Here is a 24,454-nt window from a genome sequence, read left to right on the forward strand (position 1 = left end):
TTCAACCAGGTGTTCTGGTTGAAAACCAGATTCCTGGCAACCTAACAGAATCATAACACCTCTTCATTAACATATCTATATAGGATGAGATATTCCAGCACACTCAGTTATGGCCTACCTCTGCTCCCATTCAAGGGGAGTTTTCCCACAGACATCAGTGGAAGCAGAGGTAGGTCAATGCTAAGTGCTTTTGAAAACTTTATCCTACAGACTGCATGCCACAGCTACATTCTACTAGAATCATATTTCAGGGAAAGATATACAGGCAGATTTTCAAGCGAGCTCAGCAAGCAGCAGCTCCCATCTTAAAACTTACAACCAGGTTTTTCAAAAGCTATCAGTACCCAATCTACAGAGCTCTTTTGAAAATCAGGTCCTTCCTTCCAAATTCCTGCTGTGCCATGGTGTCCATGCCAGAATGTCCCCTTGGCCCTCTGACTGCTTTCATAATTGAAACTTTCTCCTAAAACATGTGCTTCTCATGCCCCGTGGCCAGTGTTGGACTGCGTTTTGCCTTGATCCACAAATTATTGGGGTCATCCCCTTTCTCCTGCATTGCCTTGAGGTTTGCAACAGCTAATTAGTTTGGAAAACAGCATTAAACCCCTCTGACCACTGATAGTTATGATTAGCTTGAGTGATTCAGTCTATCAAGAATATCAATAAGTGTGGTCTATATAATAATGCTTATATCAGAAGAATTATAAGAAGAAACCAGGAGACATTATGCAGAGTGACACCCTTTGAGCAACCATGATCAACTTCCAGAAGTTATGATATAGTTTGATGATGATGATGCATATTTATAAAGTGCATATCAGGAAGCCTGCACTGGTAATGTTCCTCTTCCAGCAGACATCTAGCATCAGGACACACTTTACATGGTATAAATTGAGAACAAATAATATTTTCCCAGCAGTAGTTATCACCTATTAAAATCTCTGTGATATTACTGCATTACCCCATCTCAACAGTGCTGAACAGATGTAAGTCTCTGAAAAGAACTGTAACTCCTTAACCACCACAGTAAGAAGTTTAAAGGAAAGCCTTTCAATTAACCCTTAGAATGCTGGCAATTTCCAGCCAGTTAGCCAAATAAATCAGGTCTGCTAGAAAGGGATGTGCGTGTGTCTATGTGTATAAACTTTAAATGACCACAAGGGGTCTAAACCATTGCCCACCCCTGTAATCTAAGCTGCCAGGTTTCAATACACAAACCAAATGAATACTGAAAGCTGTGGGGTTCTCACACAGGCTCAGATCCTGGCACTGTGCCAAGATTCCAGAATGATGGACCCCTTATAAAGCCATAAAATACTGAGACAGGTAAAGGGGGCGGGGTGGAGAATGATTTTTCAAATATTTTGGATTTAAAATATACTCAGTCCCTGGCCTAGCATAAAGTTATGAGCATGCTCTGTCCTCACTTCCAGTCCTACCTCAGTAAAAAGAATGCTTGGTTTTGTCACAAAAGTATTTTCAATTGCAAAAATATAGCTAGTTCTGCAATAGCTGCCTCCTTCTTTGTGGTTAGAGTGACTAGACAGCAAGTGTGAAAAATCGGGACAGGGGGTGAGGGATAATAGGAGCCTATAGAAGAAAAAGACCCAAAAATCAGGACTGTCCCTATAAAATTGGGACATCTGGTCACCCTATTTGTGGTGAATGGCTGTACCCAGACTACTTAAAAGTAAGCAGAACACTTCATTAACATTAGGAAATCCTGACAGGAACCTGAGGTAAACACAGTTAAGGATCCAAAGCCCAGTGGAAGTCTTTCCATTGACTTCAGCAAGCTTTGGATAAGGCCTGTGGAGACATTCAGAAGGCCAACAAAGAAGTTTGTGTCAGAGACAGGATTAGAGCTCTTAATTCCCAGCTCCCAATCCTATCTGGAGGCATCTCATCCCCATACAAGAATGTATACCCCAGTAACCATTTCACTAAAGAAGCCAAATACTAAAGGGGCCAACAGTGGAGGTTGAATTATAAGCTCTGGAGCTAGGCTTTCTGGTCTAAGGGCACTGTGAGGAAGACTGCACTTTAAACGTTCCTCTTCCAGCAGGCAGTTCATACATCTGGCATCCTAAGACCTTTTATGAGTACTAAATTCCAGTACAAATGTTGTTGCAGCAAATTCACTCTGTTAGTGTCTATTTATCTAATACTTAGGTGGCAAATAAAATAGGTATTGCACAAATAAAATAAGATGTTCGTCTGCCAGGATTGTTGGGGCTTAAAAAAAACAAACAAAAACACTACCTTCCTACAACATTTGTCTTGCGGGGATTTCTCTGACAACATTTAGGAATCTTTTTTTTGAAGGTGTCATTTTAGTTTCTCCTTGTGATGCCTATTTCACATGCCATTCCTTTTCAGGGCCCAGCTAGTAATGTGGTGCTAGTGCACAGAATTTATGTCCCACGGGGGGCATGGATGCAGCATGATAGGACACGTATTAAACTTCCAGAGGCAATGAAGGGGTTAATTTAAAGAAAAAAAATCAGATAGTAAACAAAAGTCTGTGTTAATTGTCACTGTCATTTTTTCATATGCCTTCTCCTCTCTTCCCTGAACAGTTTGCAGAATCTGGCATGACGACAAATCATTTCTAGTGCAACAGCTGTTGGGTCTGTCATACATGGATAACGGTCCTCTCTAATTCCCCCTTCATCCTCCCTGCACCCTGGATGATGTTTTCCATAGACTATTTTTTGGATTGAGAAGGATCTGCAAGCTTTCATTTATCTACATCTGCAGGCTTATGTAAATCCTTTATTGGGTCTGTATTCAGACTCAGCATTGTTCAGAAGAGGACCATTCTCTTGTAATGATATATTTCTCTGCTGCTTAATATATACAGGTACTGAGACCACAAAATTGTGATCCAGACTGGAATTCCCTAAAGTTCCTGGATTCAGGGAACCAGGATTTTGGTGTCACCCATCCTAGTGAGAAAAGCCAGGTGCCAAAGTGGGCTCTAGCAAGAAATGAGAACTTTTCATACAATCCAAGAAAAATAAATAAATTCTGACATCAGTTCTTATTTGCAATATACCTGATCTGTTACTGAGCCATAATCCTTGGACAGTGGTACCTTGTCTGATGTAGATTCTTATCTGCTAGAAGCACTGCAACTGTTACCACCATTTATCACCAACATCCCCAAACAGCTCAAAAGGGCATAACTCAAAGACTATTCTAGGACCGTGAACATCTCTTGTGGTGAGCCGTGCTGCTGCTTTTTGAGTGTCCCTAACACCAGTTTTCTAATTTTATGACTAGTTTTAGTCATGACCTTGACAGGGCCTGATTCACTGTTGTCCTGCACACCGCACAGTCTTTTACACCAGTGAATGCCAAGTAGGTGCAAAACACTTCCATTCGGATTTGGTCACATGCAAAGGGAGCAAATTTCAGTTTACATTTTTTAATATGGTGTAAAGTTACTTTACCTGGGCTACTAACACCACCTTAGGTTATTAAAACATAGGGCTTGTCTATACAGGGATTTATTCCAAAAGAGTTCATTCTAATTAACCCCATTTGTGGATACTCGTTCTGGAATAGAAGCGTCTTATTCCAAACTAGTTTAATCCACTTTTAGAGTTGATCAGTAACAGTTGATACACTTCTTTAATTTGTTCTCTACTTTATTCTGGGATTAAATTCTGTGTGTTGACAAGCCCTTAAAAATCTTAGCTATTTTCACATTTTATAACATGTTGGTTTCAGCAAGGAGCATGGGAACTGAACTGGTACTTCCTCTTTTGTTTACAGTCAATATTTGCCCTAGCACAGTGGATCTCAACCTTTCCAGATGACTGTACCCCTTTCAGGAGTTTGATTGTCTTGCATACCTCCAAGTTTCACCTCACTTAAAAACCACTTGCTTACAAAATCAGACATAAAAATACAAAAAAAAGTGTCCCACCACACAATTATGGAAATATTGCTTAATTTGTCATTATCATATAATTTACCAATAAACCAACTGAAATATAAATATTATACTTACATGTCAGTGTATAATATATAGAGCCATATGAACAAGTTACTGTCTGTATGAAATTTTTTACTTTGTACTGACTTTGCGAGTGCTTGTTCTGTAGCCTGTGTAACACTAAACAAACATCTAGATGTACCCCCTACAACATCTCTAAAACCTCCCCAGGGGTACGCTTACCTCTGGTTGAGAACCACTATGGGCCTAGCATAACAGTGCTAAGTCTGGGTTACAACACGGAAGAGAAAGTTTAAATCCCAGATAAACTTGTCACTGAAATGGTATACAGAAAATGAAGAGTTTTCTATACATCTCAGGTTTTATAATGTACTTTTAAAGAGAAAAGGCTACATTTTGCTCCAAAACTCTAAATTGACTCTGACAACTGAGACCAAGTAACATTAATGAAGGCTGGCCAGACCAGATAGGAGATGCAAGAGCTCAATTTCCCAGCAAAGAATTATTTCTTTTCTATTATTGTTCATTTCAGCACTGAGTGTTTGGTTTTTAATGGGTCCTGTAAATGACGCTAAGTAATTATGATGTTCTCTCTCCTGTCCATCTGGGACACCCACCCACATGTTGAGGAATTTTCATCTTGATCCAGCCTCTCTTTTGTTACCCTAACATTCAGCAATTACTGCCACTGTTGTCATCCTCTGCAGCCAGCGCTGCAGCTGCTGAATGGATCTAATTATTCTGTCAACTCTTTAAGAGAAAGAAATGCTCAGAGTCCTTATTGTACAAGGGGACAGGAATGCTAGGGGTAAACTATTCATACTGTATAAAAATGTTAAGTTCTTGCAGATAACTGATTAAAATCATCTATCCAAGTATCTAAGTGTAATTAGGAAACATCGTCATCACCCAAATCTGCTCTGATCCTCCTGGTCATTATAGCAGAATTTCATTTCTTACCATTGGCAGTCTGCCACATTAAAGGGACTACTCACCAGTGTAAGAACCTTATATAATTTATAGCAAGCTGGAAATGAAAGACTAGTTGGGCTCAGTAAAGCTGCTTTCATAAGATGGTGCGAACTGAAAAGGAAAGTCAGAACAGCTTCTCCTTTTCCTTTTCTCTGCAGTGAAGGAGAGACAGTGCTTACTGAAGAAAAGCAGATGGGAGCATCCAGAAGTAAAAAAACAACCAATCATTTCCACAGTTTGCAGTAGCCTTTAAGGACACTTGAAACAAGCAACTACCATTTCGGGGCATTTATACGGGTACTGTTGTCTAGCCTGGGACACCTGAAGTGAAGACCATCTCTGCCTTAATTTGGAGTACACAGAAAATCTCTCTTGCTATTTTATTCCTCAGCGGTCTGTTTCCTTTTCAGATACATCCTTTTTAATCCCTTTCTCTTCTAGCATCAGGGATTATTGTATTAGTTATTGTAAGTGCCCACCTCTTTCTAATGACTACAGTTATGCCTGGACAGGCAGTTGTTCATATACTTTAGAAGTCAACATATGAGACTATTATGCAGGATTGAGTGTTCAAGTAAAGATATGCTAATCTCACATACTGCTTTGATAATATGTAGCATCTTTAAAGTGTCTATCATCTGTCAGCCTTTCAGAGTGCTTTATAAGTATTAAATTAGCCTCACAATATACCTATAAGGCCGCTAGAAGAAGTCCAGAATCAGAACGCAAAGGTGGCTTTTAATTGCTTAAAAGCCACTATAGCACCCCCTTCCATTAGGCTGCATGTTCTGTGCTGCAGATGGAAAGGCACATTACAGAATCTCACCCTATATCCCACCCCCCACACACACACACACCCATACCCGTGTAGGCAACTCATGAACAGGGTAGGGAAGTGGTGCATCTGACTGTGAATGAGAACGGTTTGTCTACAAAGTCACAAATGGAGGAGACTTATTCACAAGACAATTACTATTAAAATGTGGTTCACATTATGAAAAGTTTGAGAACTCCCTAATCCACAGGAACAGAACTGAGACGTGAACTTTTACTTCGCATGAACATTGGGGTGTTGCTCATAAAATTGTCCAGCCCTTTTAAAAAGGTGCACTCACAGCAGAGTATTCCACAGCAGTGTTAATTTTGTACTGTACATCCTTCTGGTTAGTCTTGGGTGCAGCTGGTTTTATCTGAGGTACAAATGGGGCACCTAAAGCCTACCATAAGAGAGAAGGTGGATGATGCAATATCTGTTATTGGACCAACTTCTGTTCAAAAATGCCAGGTGAAACAGATTTTTAACTACTTCTGCTAAACAATCTGTGCCACCCAGGGCCAGCTCCAGGGGTTTTGCCACTCCAAGCAGACAAAAAAAAAAAGCCACGATCGCGATCTGCGGCAATTAGGTTGGAGGTCCTTCGCTCCAAGCGGGAGCTGGGGAACCTCCGCCGAATTGCCGCCGAATATCTGGACGTGCCAGCCCTCTCTGGCGTGGCCGCCCCAAGCACCTGCTTGCTAAGCTGGTGCCTGGAGCCAGCCCTGGTGCCACCCAGCATTTTGCTATGATGCTTTGAGCACCTTCCCTAGACCGGAAGAGCTCTGTGTGGCTCAAACACTTGTCTCCCTCGCCAACAGAAGTTGGTCCAACAAGAGATATTCCCTCACCCACCTTCTCTCTCTATTATCCTGGGACTGACACGGCTACAAACTACACTGCGCACAGCACAGGTATGTTTAGACAAGCTGGGTCAGCAGTTAGCCAATGGACTTACTCACCATCAGTGTGATAATAAATTAGCTAAGATTTTTAGACTCAGAGAGGTTTATGACCTCAGTCATGGAGAGTGCTCAGTGTGCCCTCAACTTCCACTGAAGTCAATGAGAGTTAGGAACACACTGCTCCTCGCAGGATGGAGCCTCCGTGTGATTAGTTCCATATAGACTCTTAAAACCGATGGAGAGGCACATGGACCAAACACGCTATTCTCTTCATTTTATGTCACAATATTTGTGTAATCAGTAACTTTACCACAGTGCAGACAACAAGATGCTCCTGAAAGCCTGCCGTGGAGCCAGCTCTCTCAGAGACCTTTTCCTGTATAAATAAAGCGATCCAATAAAATGTAATACTAAAGCGCATCTCTACTTAGGCAATTAAAAGTCACTTTCTGAACACATCCTGTGAGGAGAAAACCAGTTTCTGGTTTGTCTCAAATTCTCATTTTGATGTTATTATTCTAACTGCAATCATCAGTGATGAGGTCAGAGATATTGTTGTCTCTCTCTGTTGGGTGGGGGAGGAGGGAAAGGTCACAAATTATGGTTTCAGGGTTTGGGGGTTTTTTAAACAGCTATTTTGCAACACAAATGTACGAGCTAAAATGCTTTTCTCATCTAGGAAAGGTGAAAAAACAGAACTGCAGGCTACTGTCCTTAAAAAGGTAAAGTGTACTGCCCTGTGCTGCTCCCCATGCAGGGCCGACCTTAGGATTTATGGTGCCCTAGGCGAGATTATTAAACTGGTGCCTCTGTGCCTGATCTGCTCTTAGCAACACAAACATAAGCTTACAGTATTGGAAAACTTGCCACATTCACGTTATTAAAACCAGTTTAACTTAATTAAGCACACTGTAATGCTGATGGACTAGCACTAAAGAAGCAGCACTATAGAAAAAATTCTGATGACAGAATGATGCAAATTTTTTTTTAATTTATCAAAATTTTATTGGAAATTTATATGAAGAGGTATTGAAACAAAGATTTGTTTTTAATTAAAAGCAATCTTTCTGGCTTTTTTGGCTGCAAAATCAGTAATAATGTCATTGTATGACAAAGACAAAGTCGTGTCTTGTTCGATTGCAAGAATAGCAAGACCAGTTAAGCATTCCTGACTCATTGTAGAGCGGAGATAGTTTTTAATGAGCTTTAGTTTTGAGAAACTCCGTTCTCCTGATGCTACTGTTAAAGGAATTGTCAGTAAAATACGAGTGGCAATGTACACATTAGGATATATGTTAACAAGTTTGCGGGTATGAATAAACTGTACAATGTGCATCACCGATTTTGCATGTGGCAACATTGATGACAGTGTACTCAATTCTTCGTACAGTTCAAGTCCATTTAAATCAAAACTATCACCGTGCTTCAGGAGGCTCTCTAGGTTCTTGCACTTTGTCATTAGTTGCTCTTGTTTTCCTATTTCGTTGAATTTAGTTATGTCATACAAAAATCCAAACTGTTCATGGTGTACTTGCAAGGTATTAAACCTTTCATCAACAGCAGATACTGCTTTATCCATCACAACATTAAAAAATTCAACCTCAAATTTCTTTTCTGGATCGTCTATGGGCATGATCTGCTGTACAGATTCTTCACAGAGAAGTGTCCCTGGCCTTTTTAACTCATATTAACTATGTATTTACTTTATGAAAGTTGGAGAAAACATTGTGAAAACGTAAAACATTGGCTGCCCAACTTCTGGGCTGGCAAAAGTTATACTGACTCACAGGGAAAAAAAAAAGAAGGAGAATCTTAGTACAACATATGGTCACTTTATACCAGGGGTCGGGTCGGCAACCTTTCAGAAGTGGTGTGCCAAGTTCACTGTAATTTAAGGTTTCTCGTGCCAGTAATGCATTTTAATGTTTGTAGAAGGTTTCTCTCTATGTCTATATTATATAAATAAACTATTGTTATTATCTGAGGTCTTGGCCACTGGTCCTGCTCAGGCCACTGCCAGCTGAGTAAATGAAAACCCAAACCGGCAGCGGGCTGGTGGCTGGAACCCTAGACAAGGATCCCAAGCCCTGCTCAGCACGCTGCTGGTCTGGGGTTCTGACCACCAACTCCTGCCAGCCAGGATCCCAGCCACCAATCCCCCCTCAGCCCGCTACCAGCCTGGGATTCTGCTCACCCAGGCTGGCAGGAGGCAGAGGGGCTGGCGGCTGAGCTCCTGACTGGCAAGGGGCTGGCAGCCGGAACCCTGGAGTAGCAGTAGGCTGAGTGCTGCTGGCACCCCAGACTGGCAGCAGACTGAGCCACTCAACCCCCCATCGGCCCTGCTCAGCCCGCCACCAGCCCACTCAGCCCGCTGCCGGCTGAGTGAATGGAACCCCAGGCTGACAGCAGGTTGAGTGGTTCAGCTGGCCTGCTCAGCCCACTGCCAGCCTGAGGTTCCTTGGGGGTCCCCAGGCCAGCAGCAGGTGCTGAGTGGGGCCTATGGCTGGTATCCCAGCTGGCAATAGGGCAGCAGCCGGAACCCCAGAGCAGTGATGGGCTGAGCCGCTCAGCCTGCTGCTGCATACCATCAAAAATCAGCTCACCTGCCACCTTTGACACGTGTGCCGTAGGTTGCCGACCCCTGCTTTATACACTAGTAAGGAGATGAGCATATTACAGTTGTTGGAGGGCTCTTATCAGGAGTAATAGGCTATAGGAAAGTCAGTCAACATTTTTTGTTTCTCTGATGAAAACTGGCCCACTCCCTGCCTCAAACCAAACCTGTCCCTAATAATTGTCAACAACTTAATTTTCTGTTTTTGGCTACGATATTGATTTTTTTTTAAATAATATTGAAATTGGATTCAGGATTATTAGCAATAATTTTTGGAAAACAAAGTTGTTAAATAACAATCTAAATGGCAACACAGTACTGCTTTCATGCTTGGCTCACCCCCCAGCCCGCTGGTCCAACAGCTGCAGTAGAGGAGGAGATAGGTGGAAAACTGCAGGACCTCAAAATCTACCTCTTGGGGTGCAGAGTGGCAACAGCAGCAGCAAACCCTCAGGTCCAATCACACGCCAATGGGCACCACCACCAGCCTTATGGACCACGGTGAAGTTAGCACAGCATCTGATCTCAGGGACAGGGCACCCATGGAGTCACAGCAGCTCATCCTGCCCTATGCAGCTCCCCCCGGATGAGATGGATAGCTGGCAGCTGCCAGCCCGGGGGAGAAGCGCTCCCCAGCTAGGGTGGCCAGATCCAGATGTCCTGATTTTATAGGGCCAGTCCCGATATTTGGGGCTTTGTCTTATATAGGCACCAATTACCCCCACCTAGAGTGACCAAACAGAAAGTGTGTAAAATCAGGACAGGGATGGGTGGGGGGGTAAAAGACCCCAAAAGCCTATATAAGAAAAAGACCCCAAAATTGGGACTGTCCCTATAAAATAGGGATATCTGATCACCCTACCCCAATCCCGATTTGTCACACATCTGGCTAACCCCATCCAAACCCTGTGTGACATTCCAATCCTGGCTGCCTGCCCAGGAAGTGAGTTACTTTCACTTTCATTCCTCAGCAAGCAGCCAGCCTCCCCTCCCCCCACCTACCCCCAGCACCTCACCCAACCCAGCCGTGACGGAGGGGAGGGAGGAGAGAGAGGGTGCTCCTGGGGAGGAGGGAGAAAGGAGGGGGTGCTCCGTGGGGCTGGGGGGAGAAGAATGGATGTTATAGGAGACAACAAAGGATACTGGTTCCAGAGCCACAGCCTCACCTGACCTCAGCCGGGGGGAAAGAGTCACACTCACAGGTGAGCTCCTTTCCCAACCCCCACCCCCTCCCCTTCCCAGAGACCCCAGCAGCCAATCCCGTTCCTCAGACTGTGCTGCAGTCGGCTCTCTCTAGGACCCAGCAGCCCTGCTTCTACACTGTCTGGGCTGCCTGCAGCGTGGTGCCCCCAGGCAGAGTGAGGCCCTACGCCGTTGCCTATTCTGCCTATGCCTAAGGACGGCCCTGTCCCCGTGCCCCACTCTGACTATTCACCATCCATGGAGAGGGGGAAGGAAGCAGAGACATCGTGGTTAATTTCTTCTGTAAAAGGGACTGCTCCCTGCTCAGGAGAACATACTCTACTTACAGGACTGCAGGCTAGGCACATGCTGCTTTATTTAACTAACAACAAACAGAGTGGGGGAAAAACACCCACTAACTAAAGAGAAAGGAAGGGAATACTACCACAATACTCTGAGTAACCCACTTAACCCTTTAAGGCCCACTTTACTACAGACAGCAGAATGTCTGAGAGTTTAGACAGAAGTGTAATAAAGCCACACAGCATGGCAAAGGAGCTTCCAACAGCCATTTGTTTAAGTTTTAACAGCAAACTGACAATATTAGCGTTACCCCTTATCCACATATTCCTAGGTCATCCTTGCTAGAGATGACACATTCCTGGGACTCAGAACTATTTCTGAAGAGCAAGTTATTTGCATTTGGAATCAAATTGCCCAGGGGAGGATATTCCCAGACTCCTCTAAAACTGTTTTTATCCCCACTTCTAGTTATGCAAGTTGTTCTTCTACCAGTATACTCGGTATAGCTTTCTAGAGTAAAATTATACATGGCTCCAACAGAGTGCAGCTTAATATGTTCTTACGCCATGGAATTCTGCCTCCTTCTTTGGGCAGCTGACAAGAAAGTTTCCCCAGCTGGCTTGGGTTCAACAAAACCAAATTAAAATTGTAAAAAAAAAAAATCAATTTTTTTAGTTCATTATAGAATTCTTGTTTAACCAAAAGAGCACAGACCAGCAAATTTAGCCACATTCTTTTAATACTCTGTAAATTCCAAATCTGCAAACATCATAAGCAGAAGCTTATGACCCTAGACATATCTGGGCTGCCTTCTGTAACTTGCACTGTTCTTTTCAAAAACTAAATTCTATTATTTTTTCTGTAATAACAAAGGGAAGAAGAACACTCACCATATACTTGCTATTGAAATTCAAGGAGCCCAGGTTCACCAGCATAAACACAGAACACCTTCACTGTCTGGCTTTCTCTGATGAGATTAGCCTGCATTCTTTACGGTTCTGTGGCTAACTAGCCTCAGCTTTGCACAATTGCCTCATCACAATGAGGCACTTCCAGATGGGACTCTGAAAACTCTTTCGGGGTATCCAGAAATCCCAGTTCCACTATCTGTGTTGGTAGGACAAAGGGCAGCAGGATATGGCCTAGGAATTATTTTGAGGAAGTCCTATGGCCTGTGCTATACAGACTAGATGATCACAATGGTCCCTTCTGGCCTTAAAATCTATAAACCCTACAGACAAAAGAGTCCTTTATTAACAAGTTCCTTATCACACTATTGGCAGTTCTTGGGATATCTTTCTACAGCCAGCATTCTAACCTGGGTGCAGGTGCAGAATGAGGAAGAGATGCATCTTGATTTCATGGAAATGGAGGGCCTTCCGCTCCTCAAAGAAGGTGCACAACAGCTTGCAGGATCAGGCTCTTCATAGCTGTATAAAGAGCTCAAATGGGAATGGTGCATAGGTCCTGGCATTGCTGGACCTCAACATAAGGGTGGAATTTTACCAAAAGTTGTTTTTGGAAGGCAAGGAAAAAGCACATGGATATTTAGCTTAGTCATCAAAATTTATTGTATTAGAGCAGATTACTGAAGAAATGCTTTCTTTAATCATATTACAGCCAGGAAAGATGGTTCATTTTTTGTTGCCTAATATTTGACCATTGAAAAGGGCAGAAACAAACGATTTCATCAACAGTCATTCAAGGTCTCCAGGAGAAAAAAGCAATATCATGATTATTATTATATTTGAGGGCACATTTTTTTTGAAAGAAAATTGCTTTTTGGAACTGTCTGAGAGGAGAGGAAGTACTGTGAAAAACAAAAAATCATCATAACCAGTTGGTTCCCAAACCCAGCAAAGTAAGGAAAAGAAGCTTTTAAAACATTTTCAGGATAGATATACAAATGTAACCCTTCTGCCCCTCTGAGTTGGCAGCAACAAGGGCCAGGTTCAGTATCCAGAGGTTCCATTTCAGTAACACAATGCATAACCAGCTCGAGCCCCCACCCAGTGACCTGGGACACTCACATACCACACCCCCCTGGACGCCTCTAGGAGGCAATACTTCCCCTCTCGCAAGCACGGAGTCTGAGTGTAGCAAAATCTTTTTAATAAAGGAAGGAATCAATGCAGCATCCCATTGGAGAAACACCACAAACAGGGTTATAATACAAACCATAAACAAAAACCCACCTCCAAGTACGTTTGGCACTGTCCTTTTTCCTCTTAGGGTTTTAAGTCCAATCACCCCAAAGTCCAACAACCCAAAAGTCTCTGGTCAATGCCACCCCAGAGTTCGAGAGTTTATCTGTAGAGGTCCCTCCCCCCAGCCTGGGTAGAAAGGGGCACCTTACGTGGTCCGGGGCCAACTGCCCTGCCTCTCCGTGGGTTCTGCTTCTGCTTTCTCCACGAACTGCTCCGCTTTACCAGCTGCTCCACTCTGCTCCTCCAGCCGTCTTCAGAAACTGCTCCGCTCCACCAGCTGCTCTGCTCCATGAGCTGCTCTGCAAACTGCTCAGCTCCGCTCGCTCTGTGGGCCGCTCCACCCATCCCACAGCTACTCCACTCTGCCAGCCGCTCTGCTGCCACCAGCTGTCCCGTGATCCGCTCCAGCCATCCCCGCAACTGCTCCACTCCACCAGCTGCTGTGTTCCACAGTATAGCTTCAGGCTCCCCCGCTAGTTAGCACAGTACTCAGTGCTCTCAGCTCAGTTATTTCAGCTCTTTAGTGATTTCAACTCTTAGTGATCTCAGCTCTTAGTGGGGGAGCCCCAGTGCTAGTGCACCATTAGCCCAAAGTGAGTTCAGGTCAGTAACCAGTATTTAGATTCTTGAGGGAATAAAAAAAAATCAACTCTGACATTCCACAGTGGAGAGAGGAGGGGGTGGAACTGGTGCTTCTGGCTCCACAAGGAGACTGCCCCACCAGGCACAGATACCTGTCCCCAGCCTTTCTCAATTCACTGGGTTTTGGAACCCATGTCCCTTGTCTAGCAAGTACCACCCAACTGAGGGTGAGTCATTTGTCACCAAGCAGTCCCACAGCTCAGCAGTCTGGGATAGGGTAGGCGTGCCTATGCAAATACACTCTCTGAAATTCTTTCCACCAGATGTCAGGATAGAGCTTATCCTGACTCTGCTTACATCCTCCCCCCAGCCAAGAATTTGTCATCCCGACAAATCACATTCCCTACTATACCAACTTATTGGTCCCCTCCAAAAGGCATTAGATAGCCTACTTTAGCTTTCACAAACCTGTGTGCTAAATGTATAGGCTCCTCACTAATCAGCCCAGGTGCATCGTAAGTTAACCGTTTCACTGGTCTTATTACCCTGTCTCGCCTATTGAGAATCTCTGTTGCTATGGTAGGGGGGACATCCTCTTGAGTGCTGGATGGGGAGGTTTCCTGTGAGTTCCCCTCAGATACTGGCATAGGCTCCTGCATTTCTAGTCCTAACAGTGGAGGGTCGCAGGTGCTCTGGACATCCTCCATCTGTATATCACCACTGTCCGATAGCCTGTGTAAGTCATTACACGGGGGTCCCACCAGTGGCTCAGGGATGTCAGGAATGGGCCTAAATACTTCTGCCATAGGGTTTAGGGCGGAAGAAGATGTGCTCTCTTCTGATTCAGCGGATCGAGACTGAAATCTTGTCTTCATCCCAGGATACACCATGGTTGTGTCTTCCTCCTCAGACTCACTCTCAGATGTGCTGAGTAGGGGTAGGTTAGCTGCAGGAGGCCGGCTGTCCATGTTGGAAGGCGGCTTTGGTACAGCACCTTCGTTCTGCCCAGTTGCCCTGTTGTGGCCCATCTCATAAGGGCTGCCTACCAATTCTCCCACAGGAAGCAAAAGGTTTCTATGCACGGTTTTGGTCTGCCCTGGACCCTCTTCAGGTTTGATCTTGTAGACCGGCAGGTCTCCTAGCTTTTCCATCACTAAGTAAGGTATTACCTTCCATCTGTCAGCTATCTTGTGTTTGCCAGCAATACCCAAATTTCGCAGCAGGACTCTGTCCCCTGGCTGGAGCTCTTGCAGACGCACCCTAGCATCATATCGCTGTTTGTTGCGGTCTGCGTTCTTCCGAGCTGCAGACGTAGCTAAGTGATAAGCATCCCGTAGTTTTTCTTGTAGTCGGGATACATATTGCTGATGGGTTTCATAGCTATCGCCATCCTCTGATACACCAAAGCACAGATCTATGGGTAGTCTTGGTTCTCGCCCAAACATCAAGAGATATGGGGTGACCCCTGTAGCATCGTTCTTTGTGGCATTGCAGGCGTGCACCAGAAATGCAACATGTTGGCTCCAGGTTGCCTTCTGCTCTGGCCGCAAAGTCCCTAACATATCCAATAGGGTTCGGTTGAACCTCTCTGGCTGAGGGTCACCTTGTGGGTGGTAAGGCGTTGTCCTCGACTTTTTAATACCTGCTATCCTCAGCACCTCCTTCAGAAGGTGACTCTCAAAATCTCGTCCCTGATCCGAGTGTATCCGGGCTGGGAATCCATAAACTGAGAAATATTTTTCCCACAGTACTCGAGCGACAGTGGTGGCCCTCTGATCACGTGTGGGATATGCCTGCGCATATCGCGTGTAATGGTCGGTCACTACTAGGATGTTCCCAATATTCCTCTTGTCCACTTCTAAAGACAAGAAATCAATGCAAACCAGCTCCAGAGGTTTGTTGCTGGTGATGTTCTTCAGATATGCAGCCCTCGTGGGCAGAGTTTTCCTTTGAACACATCGCGCGCAGGTCTCACATTTTCTGCGAACATCTTCAGCCATCCATGGCCAATAGAATCTACTGCGGATAAGTTCCAGGGTCCTCTCCATCCCTAAATGTCCAAAGTCATCATGCAGGGCCCTCATGGCCAGGGCTCTGTAATCTTTTGGCAGCACTAGTTGATTCCGTTGCTTTTGTAGAGGGTCTGTGGTCGTGCGGTGTAGCACTCCCTGAATCAGTTTTTGTTTGGTCCATTCTCTCAATAGTAGTTTGCCCTCTGAGGTAGGTGGGACAACCTCAGCTGGGCCTCGCCCCTCTCTTTTGGCAAGTAGTGTATCACGAATGTCAATATCTTGCAGCTGGGCCTCTTGCCAGTCAGCCGTATTGAGCATGGGCAAGGGAGATTGGTCCAAAGCAATATAGTTTACTGAAGCAGAAGGCATGCATTCAGGGGGTAGGCCCAAAGTTTCAGCAACACATCCATGAAGGCTCTCATGGGCCTCCGGCTCTCGGCGACTTACACTGCAAATAGCTCTCACTCCATCCGTGGGTATCACAGCAAGTCGTGGTGCCTGTGGACGCCTGGACAATGCATCTGCATCTACATTGCTTCTCCCTGATCGGTATTGAATGCTGAAGTCATAGCTAGCCAAAGCGGCCACCCATCTTTGCCCTGTAGCATCCAGTTTAGCACTTGTTAACACATAAGTCAGTGGGTTGTTGTCTGTCCACACCTGGAACTGAGCCCCATACAAGTAGTCTCGAAATTTCTCAGTGATGGCCCATTTCAAGGCCAAGAACTCCAGCTTGTGGGTGGGATAGCGGGTTTCACTATCAGACAGTCCTCAGCTGGCAAAGGCTACAGGTTTACGCTTGCCTTCCACCTCCTGGTACAGTACTGCCCCCAGACCCTCCAAACTGGCATCAGTATGCAGGATAAATGGCTTGCTTGGGTCAGCAAATACTAGGACTGGGGCATGAGTTAGGCAACTAATGATTGCTTGAAAAGCCCTTTCACATCTCTCATCCCACCGTGGCCCAAAGGGTTCGAAGGGGCCATAGTGTCTCTGCATGGAAGGCCTTTTATTCTTGGTCTTAGATTTGTCCTTGCTGGACTGATATCCCCTGGTAAGATCATTGAGGGGTTTTACAATTATAGCATAGTTTTTCACAAATCTGCGGTAATAACCACTAAACCCAAGGAAAGTCTTGAGTTCTCTGTAGTTGCTTGGACGTGGCCATGTAGTGAGTGCTTCTATTTTATCAGGATCAGTACTCACACCCTCTTGGGACACGATGTGCCCCACATACTTCACCAAAGTCCTGCAGAACTGGCATTTGTCAATTGAAAGCTTCAAACCATAATCCTCCAGCCTATCAAGCACTTTAAGAAGTCTTTCTTCATGCTCCTTCAAAGTTCTTCCAAACACAATCAGGTCATCCAAATAAACTAACACTTGCAGTAAATTCATGTCTCCCACAACTTTCTCCATAAGACGTTGAAATGTGGCAGGTGCTCCAGAAATCCCTTGGGGCATGCGTTCGAACTGATAAAACCCTAATGGGCAGATGAAGGCTGTCTTCTCCTTATCTTCTTCACCCAGAGGGATCTGGTAGTATCCACTCCGAAGATCCAACACAGAGAACCACTGGCTTCCCAGCAAACAGTCTAAGGCATCTTGAACTTGAGGCATTGTGTACTGGTCAACCACAGTACGGCGGTTTAGGGTGCGGTAGTCAATACACATCCGGATTTTCCCATTCTTTTTACGGACCACCACAATGGGCGAGGCGTATGAGCTGCGGGACTCTGTAATGATGCCATTTGCAGCCAGCTCTTGAAGATGTTGTCGCACATCTTCCATCTCAGAGAGAGCAAGCCTCCTAGATCTCTCTCTGAAAGGTCGAGAGTCATGTAGTCTGATGTTGTGCTCTACTCCTTTTGCACATCCCACATCCCACTCATGCAATGAGAACACCTTGGATCTTTCACAAAGTTTCCTTCTTAGGCGATCTTTCCACTCCTCGGACAATGGTGAATCTCCAAAGTCAAACTTTGCTGGGTCTATTGTTGGCACTTGAGTCTCACACTGGGGTTTTACAATTGATTCAGGCTCAAAGAGGTCTGCTATCTTTTGTCCTTGCCTCACAACAACATCTCTACTTGTTTCATTAGCAATCAGTATAGTCACCTTTTCCTGGGCTTCAGCAGGTAGGGTTATGACTCCACTGGGGACCAGCACTCCTTCCGGGAGCTCTCCTTCAGCCAGCTGCTCTATCATTGCTAATACCCCTTTACTGCCTTTCAGCCTGGTACTCATGACAAGTACTTCTTGCTCCGTCCTTGCAGGCACTACTAAGGGGGTTGTACCCATGTACTTCAGTGCCCCAATCGGTAGCTCAGATGTCTCCTTCTTGGTGCTCTCAATCTTCCTATAGGCTTCAGCACAAAGCGTATGGATCATCAGGGTACTCAGGTACTGGTCCCCAGCCCGTTGTCTGCAGTAATCTGCGAGCACCTTGAAGAGGCTGGAGTTGGTCCCTATCAGCACAGACACATCAGAGGTCCCTTTCGGGTCAGGGCATATTAAGGCAGCGGTGTCCACCTCTTGCTTTACCCCAGCAACCTCCTCTGGGAATTCCAGGTGCACTATGACATACCCTTGATAGGGGTATTCATCCATGCTGAGGCCACACAGACCAATGCCAGTCAGTGGCTGTATGGGCAGGTGCCTAAGCATCTGTTGGTAGAATGACTGAAATATAATAGTCACCTGAGATCAGTGTCAAGCACGGCTTTACACTCCGCCCCTTCAATCCTCACCATGACCTCTGCTCGAAGCCCTATCAGTCCTGCAGGGATCCCAGCTGGATGGTCTCTTCTGGGGGAATCTTCAAATCCTCTAGGCCTAGGTGGTCTCTGTCCGCGGACCTTCTGGCAGCTACTGGATCTCTTCCAACTAATCCTCAGCTTTTCATACACTAAGGAGGGGTTCTCTTCCTTATGGCAGTTAGCAGCACTGTGCCCATCCTGACCACACCGGTAGCAAAAGAATTGTCCTTTCCCCATTCGGCGAGGTGGGACGGTGACTCTAGATACTGACTTCTCTATCATCACAGTCTGAGGCTCCTTATTCCTGGAAATCTTAGCTCGGTCAATGATGCTTTGCAGCTCAGCTATCCGTTCTGTCAGGACCTGCATTTGTTGGGCAAGTTCCTCTGTGGTGCTCACCATCAGTACACTGGCCATTGGCGGTGGCGTCGTGCTGGCTGGTTCCAATGTTTGGGCTTCCCAACACTCGCTGGCTGCCTGCCTTTCTTCTTCTTCCCTGACCTCCTTTATCAGCTGGGAGTAACTTGGGGGATGTTCCTGCTGTTCTCTTAGTCGGAGATGAAGTAGGATTGGGTTCCAATACTGAGTCCCTCTTACAACTTGAGCCAGTCTGGTCTGATCCATCTGCTCAGCAGTCACTGCTCCCCTCATAACAGCTCTCTGAAGTAGTCTCTCCAGCCTCTGTATATAGGCTGAAATTTTCTCACCCCTTTGCTGTTGGGAATTAATGAATTTACAGTAACTGTCCTCAGGGCCCTCTACACTCCCAAAGGTATTATCAAGGGCCTCTAGGCAGTCCTTCATACTGACCTCAGTGTCAGTGAGCTTCAGGGTGCGAATTACATCTAATGCTGGGCCACTAAGGCTCTCTATTAGACATCGTCGCTTTTCTACATCGGGTACGGCCCACTCCCGCAGCATTTCAGTAGTATGCTCCGACCAGAGTTCAAACTCCTCTTCCCCATCAAATAACCTTAACTTACAACAAGAGTTCGACGTAGCATAGGCCAACACAATCTTTTCCAATATATGCCCCAGTGCTTTTGCCCAATCATAGGCTGAGTCTGCCGCCCCTGAGCTAGAGGCTGCAGGACTGGGGCCCAACGAACCCGACATATTAGCCATTATACAAACAGTAGTTTCCTCAAAAGATAAACACAATTATTTCCCAATACAGTGGAACACTCAGCAGGTGCTTGCGAGGGGTACTGACCCAGGGATCCCGGACGAGCCCCCGAAAATGTAACCCTTCTGCCCCTCTGAGTTGGCAGCAACAAGGGCCAAGCTCAGTATCCAGGGGTTCCGTTTCAGTAACACAATGCATAACCGGCTCGAGCCCCCACTCAGTGACCTGGGACACTCACATACCACACCCCCCTGGGCGCCTCTAGGAGGCAATATTTCCCCTCTCGCAAGCATGGAGTCTGAGTGTAGCAAAATCTTTTTAATAACGGAAGGAATCAATGCAGCATCCCATTGGAGAAACACCACAAACAAGGTTATAACACAAACCATAAACAAAAACCCACCTCCAAGTACGTTTGGCACTGTCCTTTTTCCCCTTAGGGTTTTAAGTCCAATCACCCCAAAGTCCAACAACCCAAAAGTCTCTGGTCAATGCCACCCCAGAGTTCGAGAGTTTATCTGTAGAGGTCCCTCCCCCCAGCCTGGGTAGAAAGGGGCACCTTACGTGGTCCGGGGCCAACTGCCCTGCCTCTCCGTGGGTTCTGCTTCTGCCTTCTCCACGAACTGCTCCGCTTTACCAGCTGCTCCACTCTGCTCCTCCAGCCGTCCTCAGAAACTGCTCCGCTCCACCAGCTGCTCTGCTCCATGAGCTGCTCTGCAAACTGCTCGGCTCCACTCGCTCTGTGGGCTGCTCCTCCCGTCCCACAGCTACTCTGCTCTGCCAGCCGCTCTGCTGCCACCAGCTGTCCCGTGATCCGCTCCAGCCGTCCCCGCAACTGCTCCACTCCACCAGCTGCTGTGTTCCACAGTATAGCTTCAGGCTCCCCCGCTAATTAGCACAGTACTCAGTGCTCTCAGCTCAGTTATTTCAGCTCTTTAGTGATTTCAACTCTTAGTGATCTCAGCTCCTAGTGGGGGAGCCCCAGTGCTAGTGCACCATTAGCCCAAAGTGAGTTCAGGTCAGTAACCAGTATTTAGATTCTTGAGGGAATAAAAAAAATCAACTCTGACATTCCACAGTGGAGAGAGGAGGGGGTGGAACTGGTGCTTCTGGCTCCACAAGGAGACTGCCCCCACCAGGCACAGATACCTGTCCCCAGCCTCTCTCAATTCACTGGGTTTTGGAACCCATGTCCCTTGTCTAGCAAGTACCACCCAACTGAGGGTGAGTCATTTGTCACCAAGCAGTCCCACAGCTCAGCAGTCTGGGATAGGGTAGGCGTGCCTATGCAAATACACTCTCTGAAATTCTTTCCACCAGATGTCAGGGTAGAGCTTATCCTGACTCTGTTTACACAAAAATAAAATATACCTCAGCAATGTAGCTGACAGTTCTGTTTTTTTAAAAGCCCCAACATTATTTTAATCACTTTAAATTTTCATGCAAATAACTATGTTCACAGAGGGCTGTTTTCAATTAATTCCAAATTAACGATTGGTGAAGCTGTTTATGGACTGACTTGCAGCATGCTATATGTAGGTTATTAAAATAATAATACTAGTTTTTAACACACCACTTTCCTTGAGAAGGGCTCAAAGCCCATTACAAACTTTAATGAACGAAGCTCTGCAGTACTACTCTATTATTATCCCTGTATTACACTGATGGGGAAATTTACAACAAGCCCAGCATAGTGGTGCAGCAGTGTACAGGGACTTTTGCTAAGGCTGCATAGGAAGTCCATATTAAAGCTAAGAACAGAACTCAGATCACCAGACTTCTTGGCCCATGCGTTAGCCATAAGGGTTCAATTTTAATCCTTCTCCTCCTAATAGTTAGGGCCCTACCAAATTTATGGCCATGAAAAAAACGTCACGGAATATGAAATCTGGTCTCCCTCCATGAAATCTGGTATTTTGTGTGCTTTTACCCTATACTATAGAGATTTCATGGGGGGAGACCAGCATTTCTCAAATTGGGGGTCCTGACCCAAAAGAGATTTGCAGGGAGGTCACAAGGTTATTTTAAGGGGGTTGCAGTATTGCCATCCTTACTTCTGTGCTGTTTTCAGAGGTGGGCGGCCAGAGAGCGGTACCTGTTAGCCGGGCACCCAGCTCTGAAGACAGTGCCCTGCCAGCAGCAGTGCAGAAGGGTGGCAACACCATATCATACCATCCTTGCTTCTGTGCTGCTGCTGGCAGTGGCTCTGCATTCAGAGCTATGCCACCATACTATGCCACCCTTACTTCTGCGCTGCTGCCTGCAGAGCTGGGCAGCCAGAGGATGACAGCTGCTAACTGAGGGCCCAGCTCTGCAGGCAGCAGTGCAGAAGGGTGGCAACACCATACCATAGCATCCTTCCTTCTGTGATGCTGCTGGCGGTGGCACTGCCTTCAGAGCTGGGCGCCCAGCCAGCAGCCATCACTCTCCAGATACCCAGCTCTGAAGGCAGCGCCGCCACCAGCAACAGCGCAGAAGTAAAGGTCGCAGTACCGTCACCCCACCTACAATAACATTGTAAACCCCCCTCACACACTCCTGTTTGGGTCAGGACCCCTACAGTTACAACACCATGAAAATTCAGATTTAAAGATCTGAAATCATGACATTTATGATTTTTAAAATCCTATGACCATGAAATTGACCAAAATAGACTGTGAATTTGGTAGAACCCTAGTAATAGTGTAAGACAGGCATGAGTTTCAAGTTACCAAATATTTATTTAAGAAAAGCCGCCTAGTGTGTTCTCTCCTAATGTACTATTCACTCTACCACCAATATTTAGCCTCCATGTGTCAGACTGTTAGTAGATTGCCTTTCCTCTTCCCTCTCGCCGCAAAATAAGCTAGATACAATTCCATCGATGGCAGTAGAGTTACAAGAAGGATGGATTTGGTCCCTTATGTTGATTGTCTGGCTACCTGAAGGCTCTTGAAGAATATGTACGGAATTCTTAAGGTGATTTAAACAGTCTAACCTGCTATTAGTAAACTTTAATAATCATATTCAGCAGATGTATATGGAAATGAATCGCCTTCTATTAGCTACTACTGCACTGGAAACAATAGCCATTATGAGGCTCTAGCTGCCAGGCCCAGATCCATGAAGGTACATATGTACTAGCCCCCAGATTTCGGGGCCTAAAACCCATTTTTAGGCACCACTATGATCCAAAAAACTCTGCTCAGCCACTGCCAAACCATGCAGATGGCTAAGTTCACTAGGTGCCTAAGTTTGTGTAATAAAATTTCCCTTGGCACCTATGTTCCTACCTCTGAGCATGTGCACTGCTGCCTCTCTCTAGGCATCCAGATGCCTATCTCCTGCCTAAGCCCCAGAAAGATCCACATTCCTCCACCTATCTGGTGTGCAGGGCCTGAACTGGTAGGCGTGCTCAGAGGCGATCTAAAGGGGGAGTGAGAGGCCTTCCTTTGTAACCGTTAGCCCAGTGGATATGGCATTCACCTGGAATCGAGGTGAGCCTCTGTTTAGTTCCCTACTTTGCGTGATGAGGAGAGGGCATTTGAACAGGAAGCTTCCACCTTCTAGATGAGCACTCTAACCACTGGGATATTCTAATATGGGGCTCCCTCAATCTCACCTCCTGAAGATGTTCCACTTTAATTGAATCATTAGATATGGGTCCAGAGAATGCATGAGAAACAACCTAGAGCTCTGTGGTTACAGCACTCACTAAGAGATAGCTGGTCCCTGCTCAATTCTCTTCTTCTCATCACATAGAGGGGGGGACTTAACCAGGGGTCTCCCACATCCAAGGGGAGATGGACTCACCTATATGAGGGAGGTCCTCTGGCTCCTTCTTCCCCCTCTTGTTGTTTAGTGAGAGTTAGGTGGCCTCTGAGCCCACCTACTGGATCAGGCCCAACACATGAGTAAGCTGAAGGAAGCCCATCTTCCTGCCAGTTCATGGATCTCTAGCAAGGATTGGTACCTCCTTGCAGCCCGGACTTAGGCACCTATTTCCATGAGAGAGGTGGGATGTAGGAAACATCCCTGTCATCAGCATCTTCCATTGGCTATTTAGACTCATAGACTTTAAAATCAGAAGGGAGCATCATAATTACCTCGTCTGACCTCCTGCACGTTGTAGGACCCTGCCCCCCGCCCCTGGGCTGCTTGGAAGGCTGTTCCAGAACTTCGCTCCTCTGATGATTAGAAACCTTAATATAATTTCAAACCTAAACTTATTGATGGCCATTTTATATTCATTTATTTTTGTTCCAACACTGGCCCTTAACTTAAATAACTTCCCTTCCTCACTGGTATTTATCCCTCTGAGGTGTTATGGAGAGCAATCATATCTCCGCCGAGCTTTCATTTTGTTATCCTAAACAAGCCAAGCTCCTCAAGTCTCCTCTCATAAGGCAGGTTCTCCTTTCTTGTGATCATCCTAGTAGCCCTTCCCTAGTAGCCTATTCCTGTTTGAACTCATCTTTCTTAAACACAGGAGACCAGAACTGCACATACTATTCCAGAAGAGGTCTCACTAGTGCCTTGTACAACAGCAATAGTACTTCCTATCTCTACTTAAAATACCTCACCTGATGCATCCTCGGCTTGCATTAGCTTTTTTCACAGTCACATCACATTGGGCAGCTCATAGTCATCCTGTGATCATCCAATACACCCAGATTTTAATCCTTCTCTGTCACTGCCAGCTGGTAAGTCCTCATTTTACAGCAAAAACTCTTGTTGTTAGTCCCTAAGTGCATGAGCTTGCACTTTGCACTACTAAATTTCAGCCCATTTCTCTTACTCCAGTTTTCAATGTCATCCAAATCTTCTTGTATGATATTCAGATCCTCCTCTATATTGGCAATAGCTACCAACTTTGTATCATCCACAGATTGTATTAGCACATTCCCACTTTTTGTGTCAAAGTCATTAATGAAAATGTTAAATAAGATTGGTCCCAAGGTCAATCCTTGAGAAACACCACTAATAACCTCCCTTCAGTATGACAATTCACCTTTCAGTATGAAATGTTGTTGTC

The sequence above is a fragment of the Gopherus evgoodei genome, chromosome 3 (genome assembly GCF_007399415.2).
Source record: "Gopherus evgoodei ecotype Sinaloan lineage chromosome 3, rGopEvg1_v1.p, whole genome shotgun sequence".
Lineage (NCBI taxonomy): Eukaryota > Metazoa > Chordata > Testudines > Testudinidae > Gopherus > Gopherus evgoodei.